The following is a 13,166-nucleotide window of genomic DNA, read 5'->3' on the forward strand; positions in this document are numbered from 1 at the left end:
GTAATGCTAAACAGGGACATTCTATAATTGATTATAAACATTATAAGCAAAACCGCCTTCCAAGCTAATGGTCTAGTATATTTTCATTCCGAGCAGAATGTGGGGTTTTGTTTTTTGTGAGCGGTTGCTTCTCAGAATTAGTTAGGATTGGCACTTACTCATATTAAGATTAGCTGTAATTCACCCAAGTTAAATCTGTCCAAGCAAGCAGAGCTGAACCTAAAATTTCCTTGGGCAAAATAAATACCTCCACAACAACAGATTGAGAACCACTAGGGTGCTATGGATCTGAGGGTGAGTTAGAGAGAGAGAAGAGTTCCTTGTTTTATTGAATAGTTTCTATCTGTACCAGATGAGAGGGTAGGGATAAAATATGCAATACTTGCTCTCAAAGAATGCAAGGAGTATTCAGTCCTGTTACAGTGTGATGTGAACAGGTTCATCCTATACCTACTCACATACAGTATAGATAGCCTCTAGATGCCCAATCTTCATGACCTGAAGACTGAGCAGGGAGATCTGAAAGTGGGACCAGAAAAGTGAGATGAATATACACAGCCTAATACACACCTACACACTTACACAGCCTAATACCACCAAGTGCACTCATCCATCCATCCATCCATCCGTCCATCATTCATCCATGTATGTATTTAAGATCCAATAGTACACTAGCTATCAAGGACCACAGCCTATAATATAGGAAGTTGAAGCCCAAAGGTAATCTGTTAGTGGTGACATCTGATGGGGCTCTGAGGGTGACACCCAGCCTCCTATACTCCAGATGGGTAGTGTATGATTAGTGAGAGAGTCCTGGAAGATTTGTTGTCCAGGCACAAAATTTGAATAAGAGTTGCACACACGGAGGAGGATGATCTGTAAGGAAATTTCTCTCTAACACAGAGAGGGAGAGAGAGAGAGGGAGAGGGAGAGAGCAGAATTAAAGACTCCCTGTGACTCTCAGCAAAGGCAGCAGAGATAGCACAATGGTTATGCAAAGAGACTTCATGACTAAGGCTCCAAAGTCCCTGGTTCAACCCCTTGCACCACCATAAGCCAGAGTTAAGCAGTGTTCTGGAAGGAAAAACAAAAACAAACCAGCAAACTAAAAACTCCAGTGAAACAGAGCCAAAACCTTTGGCCTAAGGGAGCAGTAGATAGGGTATATATTTGGGTATAGGAGGAACAGTATGGAGGTGTGAAAGGTCAGCAGTCATGTGGGATTTCCTCTTACCAGCAGGAAACCTCCACTGTTAAGGTCAGCAGGACAACCCCCATTCATAAACAAGGGACCTGTGGGAGATCATGGAACCCTCACCTTTCTTATGTGCCCTCTTCTAAACTCTGTAGGGAAGACCCTGTGCTGTGCTAGCTTAGCGAGAGGCTGTGGTCTTTATAGCTCTGTTATTACTCACTTAGGACTTTTCCTTTGAGGGACATAGTGAGATGTGTCTACTGTTCTTCTGATAAAATAAAGCTGGAGTGATCAGTCTTCCACTACCAGAACAAACAGTATGCCAATGATGATGGTGATGATGATTGAAAACAAGTGAAATCCCTCTAGCAATGCTTGTGGTGATCCGTCCCACTAACTGCTCTTAGAGAAGGTGGTTTTAACAAAATAAGAAACTGATCTAGCTTGTACTTTACCACCCAGCACCCCCTCCATTGACCTTCTCTCTGCAAAAGTGTGTCCAGAACAGTGAAACTCCAGTGATGATAGAAACAAACAAAAAACAACATATGTTTAGGAAGAATGGTTGTCATTCTTTGATAGAGCCAAACACCGTATGCTCCTGTCTGGTGCATGAGAGATGATTCATAGGATAAGGTATAGGTATTGCCACACACATGACCCAGCTTCCTGCCCTGGTACCACAGAGGAGTGTCATGGCACTAGAGGCAGCTCCCATACTGTGGTGCCTGTCTATCTCAATCTAAATGAAATAGGTGAAATTATACGTTTATGAAGCCTTCCTTCCAAAGCAAATGTGGACTTGCTGATGTTACAGACAGTATAGCTTTACTTATGATAAAGAGATGCCCCCCCCACACACACATACACACTCTCCCCAGGAGTGTTTCTCAAAGCTTTTTAAGGTAGGGGCCGGGTGGTGGCGTACCCGGTTGAGTGCATATGTTACAGTGCACAAAGATTTGGGTCTGAGCCTCTGGTCCCCACCTGCAGGAAGAAAGCTTCATTAATGGTAAAGCAGTGTTGCAGGTGTATCTCTGTGTCTCTCCCTCTTTATATCCCCCTTCCTCTTGACTTCTGGCTCAAAAGATAATTAAAAAGAAATTCAAAACTTTTAAGGTATATTCTCTGCCGGGGTAGCCTGAGGGTACTTCTTCCCAAGCTAGTGCTCTCTGGGTTGGAGAGAACTCAACTGGAGCTGATCTAGGCTGCTGTGTGGGAGAGGGATCAGGAACTCCTGCTGCACCAACTTCCGCAGGAGATACACTCTGGAACTCTCGGAGCCGGAAAGCAATTTCCAAGTGTCTTTAATCAGAAGAGCAGCTGTTTTTATATTCTCCAAGTAGGGTGGAAACAGGATGTGATATAGAGAGGGTGGAGAGAAAAGTGACTGGTGAAAATCAGAGTGTGACAAGGAGGGGGTGGAATAGGTGAGAATCCTATCACTGAACCACCAATGGCCTGGAGGGAGTGCTTTATGTAAATGTAAAAGTGATTTATGTAAATAGACCAAAGCTTTGGATCAGTAAATCCCTATATAGGCATATGGTTAAGCAGAAGCCAGGGGGAGGTGGCATACTACCCAACAATTCTCAAGTTCATCTCTATCTGTGAACCTCACCCCACTTCTTTTTCTCTCATTATTTTTTTTTCTTTACATAGGTTAAGCTTTCTTTTCGATGACATCTCAATGTTCCACATAATGACAGAGCTACTGCCACAGAAAGCATTCAAGAAAGTCTAGAAAAAGTGAAATCACCCTAGCACTTGACTTCATGTTTAATGATAATAATTCACTTTAATCTCCACTATGCCAAATTCTGGAAAATCAAGTTTCAATTTAGTGAAAATTATACTACTGCTTGTGTCACACAAATAATGCCCTAATTACACAGAGCTCAGCCTCCAGACAGAATTGAAATGGGTGGATACTACAGAGATGCTCTGATAATCTCTCTATTTGATCTTCTCACAACCAAATTACAGAGTGCCTGTGTCATCTTTCATAGATATAGCTATGATTTTATGACTTCCAACATTTCTCAGAGTCACAATATCATGAATCATCCTAGTCTCAGACTTTGAGAGATAAAACAAATCTGGACACTACTTAAGTCATTATTAACAAATGAAAAAAAAAGTGAGGTGTATACCATGCTTTCTTTTGTTTAACTAGACAAGTTTATTTCATCTTTAAACTCATATGTTATTATATGAATGATGCTTGGTGGATAGTTTGAAGGAATGTCACAGATGATGACATTGAAATTCGAGTCCTGGGTGCTAGGCAGTGATGCACTAGGTTAAGTGTCCATAGTACCAAGCTCCAGGGTGTATGCAAAGATGCTGGTTTGAGCCCCTGCTCCCCACCTGCAGGGGAACAGGGGTGTCACTTCACAAGTGGTGAAGCAGGTCTCTCTCTCTCTCTCTCTCTATATATATATATATATATATATATATATATATATGTATATGTATTATGTTTTCATGTCATGAGGGTTTGGGTTAGATCTATTCATTTATAAAATAGAGTAGAAACATCTGTTTTGAAGGATATCAGGGATATGAATGATAAAGGAGAGACTATATCTGAAATAGTACTTGGTGTTGTTTGATTTACCAAAGCATTGCTCAACTCTAGCTTATGGTGGTGTAGGGGATTGAACCTGGAACTACAGAGCATCAGGCATGAAAATCTATTTGCATAACCATTATGCTATCTCTCCTGCCCTCAGGAATAGTACTTCTATAATTTAATGTTCTAAATTTGGAGGGTTAACCTAGGAATTTTTAAAAAAAAATTTTATATAAGAAAGGAGACATTAACAAAACCGTAGGATAAGAGGGTATAGCTCCACACAATTCCCACCACCCGTTCTCCATATCCCATCCCCTCCCCTGATAGCTTTCCCATTCTCTATCCCTCTGAGAGTATGGACCCAGGATTGTTGTGGGTTGTGGGAGGTCTGGCTTCTGTAATTGCTTCCCCGCTGAACATGGGCATTGACTGGTCGATCCATACTCCCAGCCTGCCTCTCTCTTTCCCCTAGTAGGGTGGGCCTCTGGGGAAATGGAGCCCCCTTCAGGGATCATTTCTATAGTTTGTTACTAGGAATACTTTAAAGGAAAATAAGTTGCTATGGGAATTTTACTTACTGTAAGTAAATTTCTAAATTGTTGCAAATTAATTTCTCCATGATTCTTGAGGGGTGGTATATTGCTTGAAAACTTTTAGCTTTTAAACCACTCAGAGTATTCCATTATTAGTTCCAGTAGTTTAGATCTAGGTCCTTCAACTCAGTGAAAGATTGGATAATCTAAGGAACTATTTTCCTGCTCAGGGTATAGTGTGAACTGTTGTTGAAAGCTGAGCAAAGGTTGCAATGTAGCCCACAGGTGAGAAAAATATTACACAAATTTATGTTGTTGTTTGAAAGATTGAATTCTGTCACTTCAAATATTATTCTACTCAGTGAAAAGACATTGTGAACCTTGTTTGAGCCCAGTGTTAAACTGAATACAAGTGTCATTTCATTCTTTTTTTTTTTAATTATTTATTTATTCATGAGAAAGGAGGAGAGAAAGAACCAGATATCACTCTGGTACATGTGCTGCTGGGGATCAAACTCAGGACCTCATGGTTGAGAATCCAATGCTTTATCCACTACGCTACCTCCCAGACCACTCATTCTTCTTGCTCTGGGGAAGATTAGTAATTTAGGTACACCCTACAGATAACCAATGCGTATGTCTTCAAATCTTACTTGGTCCTGCAGCTGTTTCTGTGTGGAACTAATAGGAAAGGCTATGTTTTTACTTTGTTCATAGTTTCTCATCACTTACACTCGAATGCATTGCATTTTTTTCTTTCTTTTTTAAAATTGTGATTTAATAGTAGGTTACAAGATTGTAAGATTATAGTGTATCATTCTACACCACACCCACCACCAAAGGTTTGTATCCCACCCTCCCACCTCCAAAGATAACCACCAGAGTTCTCACAAATCTTAGAAACAGTTGTCTTGCTTCCGTGTGTATGTGTGCATATGTGTGTGTGTTCACGTGCATATGTGTGTGTGTTTTAATGCACTGTTTCTTTAAGCATTTCTTATTTAGTCTGTCTAGTTCTGTGAAAAACACTATTGGCTATAGAACTTAATCAGATGGAACACTGCCAATAAGTTATAGTCTACTAAGAAGAACAGATAGTCATAAAAACAGAATAATGACTAAGAAAACATGTTGACGTTAAGATTATCAATATCCTGGTGCTTCTTCAATCAAAACATAGTCCTGGTCTTTGGATTTCTGTGTCCCAGAAATTCTGGTAACAGAAAACTTGCCCAGATAAGATGACATCCTGATTGCTAGCTGTAATAACCAGATAAAGCTACAAAGCTCTGTGGAGACTGCCATCCCCAAGTCACTGTCAGAGGTGGACATTTGTAAAAGAATTTGGTAATTATTGCAGCCTAATCTATTGAGAAGGGGCAGCTTCTCTGGGCTTCTTACCTGTCTCTAGTATAAAGTCTTTGGACTCTCTTGGATTTATTCTTTCCACTTCAGTTCAAATTAAAATAGACATATATATTATTGAATAAATATACTGTCTGTATATTTATTATATAAATATAATTAATATATTATCATAGTCAGACTTGCAAAGAGATCCAGCCTGTGTTTTGTGTTCATTTTTACAGTCTGGGGGCTCTGGAATTAATATTAACTATTTCATTTTGGTCTTCAAGTGCTACATTGCAGAATGTAGAGAGACTGGCAGTGGCTTTGACATGGTCTCTTTCTCTGAAAAATGAACTGAATGTATAGATTGATTCCACTGTGAATTCCTAACACATATTTATTCTGGTGATGATATCTGTATATGATAACTACAATCTCCCACACATCCTTGCCAATTGTCTGTAAAACACTGGCAGTGATAACAAAAATCATTAGTACCAATATAGCTCTACTATTTTTCTACATTTGATTTTCAGTTAGCATTTGTGTGGCTCATGATGTGTATCAACGGCAACAACAATAAAATATCCTTTGACTTTCTTTTTGGAGGGATGTTGTGTTTGTACTAAGTAGAGTAGCTGCACTTCAAGACTGCACTTGGGGAGCAGCAAAATATCTCATCTTGGAGGGTGTCTGCTCTGCTTTGCTGTGCAGCTAACTCAAGCTTGAGCTGGCTTCCATTACACTGGGTGTTATGATCCCTCTCTCTCTCTCCCCCCATCCATCCATCCATCCATCCATCCATCCATCCATCCATCCATTTATCTATCAACTATCTCTATCTATTACTCTAATCTATCTATTACTCTATCTAATCTATCTATCTATCTATCTATCTATCTATCTATCTATGGAAAAGTTTATCCAGAGCAATGAAATCACATTGATGAATATATATATATATATCCAGGTATTGGTGGTCGTGGTTAAGTGCTCACACACATCACAGTGCACAAAGACCCTGGTTCCCTGATACCCACCTGCAAGAGGAAAGCTTCAGAAGTGATGAAACAGGGCTGCAGGTGTGTTGGTATATATGTTGTTTTTGACAGATTATGTTGTTTTCAATGGGTTGGCTTCACGGGCGGGTAACAGACGACCAGGGACTCATGGTTGAGCTGTAGGCAGTATCTCTTTATTCATGCAGGACGCAGCACAATCTAAGACAAGCTAAGTTAAACTCAAAGTACAGTACCGTAAAACTCACAATGCTGTCTTTATATATACTTGCCAAGTAAGGTGGAAACAGGATGTGACATAGAGAGGGTGGAGAGAAAAGTGACTGGTGAAAATCAGAGTGTGACAAAGAGGGGGCAGATTAGGGGAGAATCCTATCACTGAACCACAAATGCCCTGGAGGGAGGGTGGAACTTGTTAACAGTGGTTATGTAAATAGAATGCAGTGGTTATGTAAATAGAATAGTGTTAAGCGGGGGGATTTAAACCAAATGAAACAGAAGGGGTCTCATGCATACCAACACAGGTGTTTCTCTTTCATAATGGTTTTCCCGTAGACTTTGAATCTCCCTGCTTCCCACTCTGAAAATACAGCCCTTTCTGACACATTCATTCTCTTCAGCATTTGTCCCTGTCAACCTTCCTTAGTGTAAATGCATCTTTGTCTTTCCTCAGTATCAGCTTACTGAAGGTGGATGACTTGCTTTTGCTGTCTTGTCTATTTTCCATTTCTGAGTTCAGTTTCTTGGCACACACTAGATCTCTAATAAACTTTTAATGAATGAAGGAATGGGAAGTTTCCTTTTTACTTTATTTCTTTTTAAAATTTTATAGCCACCACAGTTATTGCTGGGGCTTGGTGCCGCACTACAAATCCACTGCTACTGACAGCTGTTTTTTCCTGCTCTTTTTTCTATTTTGCTTTTGATAGAACAGAGAGAAATTGAGAGGAGGGGGGAGACAGAGATGAAGTGAGAAAGATAAGACGCCTGCACATATGCTTCCACACTTGTGAAGCCTTCCCCCTGCAGGTGGGTAGTGGGGGCTCGAACCTGGGTCCTTGTGTTTGATAATGTGTGTGCTTCACCCAGTACACCAGCACCCTGCCCCCATGAACAAGCATTTTTCTCACACTAGGTACTACATGAATATTGGTTTGTAATGTCTAAACTGAACCCTTTCTGTCATAGCTCACAGCCTCTCTGGGGTATACTTCATTAGTTTTGTCCACATCCACAAGCTCTCTTCAGTGTCTTAGAAAGCTTTTCTCAACTCAGAAAGTAGGCAGTTGTTGGGCTGGCTTCGCGGGCGGAGACAGAGGACCTGGGACTGATGGCTGGGTTGTAGGCAGTATCTCTTTACTCATGCAGAACACAGCGCAAATCTACAGCCAAACTAAGCTAAACTCAACTAAAAACTAAACTAAACTAAAAACACAATCCTATATATATTCGCCAAGTAGGGCGGAAACAAGATGTGATGCAGAGAGGGTGGAGTGAAAAGTGACTGGTGCAAATCAGGATGTACTACAAGAGGAGGCAGAGCAAAAAGACGTCATGAACCAGTGGGGATTAAACCAATGCCCTGCAGGCATGCTGGTGCTTAGTTATGTAAATAGAACAGTGTTAAGCAGGGGGGATTAAACCAAATGAAACAGAAGGGGTTTTTAGAAGCAGAATTAGAAGCATACCAACAGGCAGTAATGTAGGCAGTAGTAGGTTACTTGCTTGGATTATTATTTGCTAAAACTGGGGATTTCCTGGAGAGGGCACCTAATGCCTGACAAAATATACAGCACTCACTAAACCTCAGAAGTTCAACCCCTGCTTCCAAAAGTTTTCTTTGAATTTCAGGAAGAAAAATCAAAGGTGAAATCTGGTTTTTGATACTAGAAAGCATCATGGCAATCCAGAAGCTAGGCTCAGGGAGAAACAAATAGACTTTTCTGGGATTTTACCTAGCTTAACCTGCTGAAGGGTTCTATCCCATTTCTACCCACAAGCCCAGAGAGGGACGTGCTGTGTGTACTTACTATCACACTAGGAAAATAATTCCATGAAAGACATGATGCACACCTGAACTGAGTTAAATTTATTACTCAATTATCAGCCTGGAAGTTCTCAGAATAGGGTGCCAGTGTTCTCCTACGAGAGAGAACATCACTGTTTTCATCTGAAAGGAACTCCCTTGTTAGGAAGCACAAAGGGATTCATCCTTAGGGTATATGTGGGAGCCATTCATCCTTTCATTTCACAAGTATTCACTGAGAAACTTTAATATTCCAGGCTCTGTTTTAAGCACTTGAGATGATTTTCCCAAATTGACAAGATCCCTGCATTATTCAAACTTCATTTCTAGTGAAGGGATTGCACAGTGACAATAAGCATAAGTAAGAAAAGGTGGTATTATGTTTCTACGTGCCTCAGAAAAAAGTTTCTTCTCTTTTGTTTAGAGAGGTTTCTGTCTCTCTGTATGGCTCCATGTTACATAGATTTTTTGAATACAAGTAATTATTATTGCAAGTATAGACGAATGATGCTATTCATGCCAGCTCATATTATGAGGAGCTTGACTTTTTCCCATATCAGTCTGGAATTTTCTAAAAGGAATTGTTTTAAATTGTGAATAAAACACGAGACCAAGGAGGTATCAGGAAGGAGGGGGAAAGGAGGTAAACCCTCACCCGTAACATGTAAGACATATGCACAACCATGCTTCAGTCAATTGCAGGTCAAAACAGTTTGCCACTTATTCCTGTGATCTTGTCTACTTGCCTTTCCATTTTCTGGGGGAGGGGGTAAAGATTAGGGGGAGGACATGGGTTCTAATCCTTCTCCCATCCCAAATCAAATAAGGCACTAAAGATGCTGATCTCAAATTGAACAAATGGGGAAGGGGTACTGGGAGTTAAGAGTCCTGCACTAAGAAGGTTAACACACACACACACACACACACACACACACACACACACACACATGCTCCCAGGCACTTGGTCCAACTCTGGGAGTGAATCTTCCTGTGGGAGACAGTCTCTAGGGTTTTCTCTCTGCACCTTCAAGCAACTTGCAATTGAGGAAGGGAAAATCTTCCTAACAATAAGGAATTAAGGTAAATGTGTCCCTAAATTTAACCTCTACACTCCTTCTACTTTCTACTATTCAAAAACAGGCCAAAATCAAAGAACAGAGAGCCCACTAGGAAGATAGCAATATGATTATATGAAAGACTCTCATGCCTGAGGCTCTCAGATCCCAGGTTGTAGCCCTAGCACCACCAATAAGCCTAAGGAGATCAGTGCTCTGGTGTCTCTCCATATCTATCTATCTATCTATCTATCTATCTATCTATCTATCTATCTATCTATATCTATCATCTCTCTTTCTCTGTATCTCTCATTAAAATTTAAAATAAAAAAATAATAAAAAAGTTCTTTGCCTAGAATTCTGGCCCACAAGGCCTAGAAATCCAACTTGAATCACTAAGATTTTTCTTACTTGAGGGGGGTACAAGGAAACTATGAGAGTCCTTGGATGTGAAGGTAACTGTGCTCCACTGAATCTCATCCATGAGAGCTTTGATTGGGCAATAGATGGACTCCCTGGAGGCAGTATGGTTTAATCTCTTGTGTTTATTTTTTCTTACCTGTACTAAGTATTGTCATTATGGAATTTAAATCACAAGCTCTTAAGATCCCTTGTGTTATATTTACATATTTATTGTTATTATCATTATTATTTCCACTAGTGATCTCTGGGGTTTGTTTCTTATATGACAATACCACCATTCTGTTGAACATTGTCTTTCTTTTGTGATAAAGACAAATAGAGAAGAAGAGAAAGAGAATGAAAGATAGAGAGAGAAGGAGGAGGAGGAGGAAGAGGAGGAGGAGGAGGAGAAGAAGAGAAGAAGGAGGAGGAGGAGGAGGGGAGGAGGAGAAAAAAGAAGAAAGAAGAAAGAAGAAGAAGAAAAAAGAAAGAAGAATAAAAGAAGAAGAAGAGAAGAAGAGGAAGGAGGAGAAGAGGAAGAAGAAGAAGAAGAGTAGGAGGAGGAGGAGGAGGAGAAGGAGGAGGAGGAGGAGGAGGAGAAGAAGAAGAAGAAGAAGAAGAAGAAGAAGAAGAAGAAGAAGAAGAAGAAGAAGAAGAAGAAGCAGAAGAAGAAGAAGAAGAAGAAGAAGAAGAAGAAGAAGAAGAAGAAGAAGAAGAAGAAGAAGAGGAAGAAGAAGAAGAGTAGGAGGAGGAGAAGGAGGAGGAGGAGGAGGAGGAGGAGAAGAAGAAGAAGAAGAAGAAGAAGAAGAAGAAGGAGAAGAGTAGGAGGAGGAGGAGGAGGAGGAGAAGAGGAGGAGGAGGAGGAGGAGGAGGAGGAGGAGGAGGAGGAGGAGGAGGAGGAGGAGGAGGAAGAGGAGGAGGAGAAGGAGAAGGACCACACTACACTATAGAGAAGTTTCCCCTGCAGGAAGCTAACATGGACTTGAACCAGGGTCATTGTCCATGGTAACATTTGAGTTCCACTAGGTGCATCAATGCTCACACTCCTTGAAACTCCAAGTCTTCAACAATGAAATATGTGTGAATACTTGTGTTAACAAAGAAACTGAATCTCAATAATTTGTTGGTAACCAGTCACATCAAGTGGAGGGGAAAGTAGGCTATCTTGCCTCTTTAAAGTCAATGTCTTCATGGAAAACAGAATGGATTTAGTTTCTTTTTGTTAGGATCCCCTCCCCCCCAGTGTGAAGCCAGTTGTCAGACAGGTTGTATTAATTTGTGTTTCACATCACACATGACTTGCATAAAGTTCTTAACTTAATGTATGAGTATTAATATTTTCTTTTTTTGGTCTCACATAAATTTCTCCAGTGGTGTATTCCCCACAAGAGTAAATAGAATTTGTAGTAAATTAATGAGGATTTGGGGGTCACATTTTCTCTTAGACCTTCTTCCTAAAATACAGCAAGGTTTACAGTGGGCTCATGTTTTGTATGAAGCGTGCCATTAGAAACAAGTTATATTAATTAAAAGATCAAATCTCATAACACCATGAGGAGAACAAGCTTGGATTTGTATAAAGCTCATTTCTTAATAAGCCCTTCATTTGAAAAATATACTGCCATCATGCTTCTGCTTCTCCTTCTTCTCCTTATTGTCTTTCTTCTCCTTCTCCTCTTTCTCCTCCTTCTCCTCCTTCTCCTCCTTCTCCTCCTTCTCCTCCTTCTCCTCCTTCTCCTCCTCCTCCTCCTCCTCCTCCTCCTTCTTCTTCGAGAGAGGAACTACACACCAAAGTTCCCTTCAATGCATTGGAGGAGTGCACACATGGCAAAGTTGCACACTATCCCCAAGAGACCTATTTCACACATTGCTGTCAACACACTCTTTTTATATTTTATTTCTAATCAGAGAGATAAAGAGGAAGATGCAGAGAGGAAAAGACCAGAGCTCTGTTCAGCTCTGGCTTCAGAACAGTGGGAAAGGAATCTCAGTGAATCCTCTTTGTAACACAAACATATTTTAACAAGATACAGTTACATACATAAAATCAATCATTCAATATATAGAAAGTGATGCAGTTAATAGGTAATAGAGACTTCATTTAGAGTTAGTAGAATAGGATGTGAACTTTTGAAACTGGGGGTGTTCTACACATTGGGTGAAAGGGAAACCATAAGCTGTTTCCTTCCTTCCTTCCTTTCTTTAGTAATGTCTTACTTTCTTAATTTTTTTCTTTTTTTCTTTGACCTTGCTCAGGTGTAGTCCCACAGATGTGAGACCATCTTATCCCAACTTGGGAACTTCCTTCCCCTATGCCATGGTGTTACTATGAGTGTGAGTGTGAACCCAGAGACTCCTGCACACAGTGGGGACTTTACAAGACGAGCTACAGTCTTTGAGAAATTCACTCCAAGATTGTGAAACTAGAGAAAAATAAAGCAAAGCAAAACAAAACAAAACAAACAAACAAACAAAAAAACAACTGGAAGATTTTCGACAGAAAAGGAAAGTGGCTGCCAAATTTGGTGCAGAAGTAGCAACTGAAGTTTTTTTTTTTTTTTTTTGGAGTGAATTCAAGTGTTAAACCTGGAGTCAGCCAAGATTTTAGGTGATTCCTTGTGTACGTCAGACATTTATTTTGGGGATAGAGAGAGTTAGAAATTGAGAGGGATGGAAGGAAGGAGAGGGAGAGAGAACATACTCTATGCTACACCTGAGACCCACAAAGTACATGAGCCAGTTACCAGAAGTTCAGCCCAGCAGTTCATTGTTGCAGTCTGTAGCCTTCTGAAGGGTCCTGGGAAGCCTTAACTGGGGACACCATGTCCCACAGAAAGCACTGGGAAATCAGGGGTAAGAGTTGGCCAGATCACGAGAATGGTAACTAGCAAGGTTAAAATTCACGTGTGTCCAAGTCCCTGAAAAGAGCCATCCTCTGTACCATCTCTCAGCCCTGAATCTTGAATCCTGCTCCAATCACTTCCAGGCACCACCTCTTCCCCCAGCAT

Source organism: Erinaceus europaeus, chromosome 1, assembly GCF_950295315.1.
Source record: "Erinaceus europaeus chromosome 1, mEriEur2.1, whole genome shotgun sequence".
Classification (NCBI taxonomy): domain Eukaryota; kingdom Metazoa; phylum Chordata; class Mammalia; order Eulipotyphla; family Erinaceidae; genus Erinaceus; species Erinaceus europaeus.